Raw genomic sequence first — 959 nt, forward strand, 5'->3', positions numbered from 1 at the left:
CTGCTGGTCGCCCCCACATCTCTCCCTCCTCCCTCCTCCCTCCCCCATCTCGGACCCTCTCCCCTCTCCCCATCCTCCCCCTGCCTGTGCCCACCTCCTCTCTCGCCCACAATGGAAAAGTTCCACCCCGTGCAGGGTGTGGGGAGCAGCCCCTGATGTGGGGTCCCCGTTAGCTGTCGTGGGCTCTGAGCCCGGCCCCGCCCCCGCCCGGGGCGCTCCCACACGTCAGGGGAGCAGGGCCAGGGGAGCCGGCTCGTTCGTGGGACAGAGTCCCTGGGGCTCTTGCCACTGAGGTTGAGCGTTTGCACATTAGATCCTTTAAAACCGGAGACGTGGCTGACGAAAAGCCTGCTCAGCCCCTCGCGGGCCGGCCTGCAGCCGCGGTCACCACGGCACCAGGCCCCCCCCCACCCAGGGGCGCAGACAACGGCTGCTCAGGCTGCGTTCCTGCCCCAGGGGACTCACTGCGTCCTACCTGTATGGGGGGGGGGGGTCCCTTCCCAGCAGGCCTCTGTCCTGCCTGGGCTCTCCGAGACTGACCCCTGGCTGACCTCCTCCCTGCTCCCCTAGGCGCTGGGAGCCCCCAGGAGAGGGGTCAGCACCTCGAGGTGCCCTTGAGCCCCCCCAGAAGCTCGGGGCCGTGCGGGCTTCGTGGGGTCCACTCGGCCGTGTCCTCTTTCTCAGTTTGTCCTCGGGGCTCACGTCACAGACACAGACTCGGGTCGGTGAGGGCGCGGGGGGGGGGTTGGTGAGACGTGACTCGGTGCTCGCGGCTGTGCCTGCGACGTGCCGCACGCAGTGAGGTGTTAATGGGCAGAGGCGGCAGCCGGCAGCCGCAGAACTGGTCCCACCTTCTAGCACTTTCACTTGCCAGACGGCGGTGTCGCCAGAACGTCCCCTGCATCGCAGCCCGAGCGTGAGCCGCGAAGAGAGCACAGCCGGGTGGCACATTTCCGCGG

General features: G+C 68.6%; 1 protein-coding gene across 1 annotated transcript in view; it reads right to left on the reverse strand.

The window, feature by feature from the left end:
- LOC106726667 overlaps positions 1–959 on the reverse strand; it is a 29,165-nt gene that overhangs the window by 24,558 nt on the left and 3,648 nt on the right. The gene's annotated exons all lie outside the window — the stretch shown is intronic.

The sequence above is a fragment of the Myotis brandtii genome, unplaced genomic scaffold, assembly GCF_000412655.1.
Source record: "Myotis brandtii unplaced genomic scaffold, ASM41265v1 scaffold1077, whole genome shotgun sequence".
Lineage (NCBI taxonomy): Eukaryota > Metazoa > Chordata > Mammalia > Chiroptera > Vespertilionidae > Myotis > Myotis brandtii.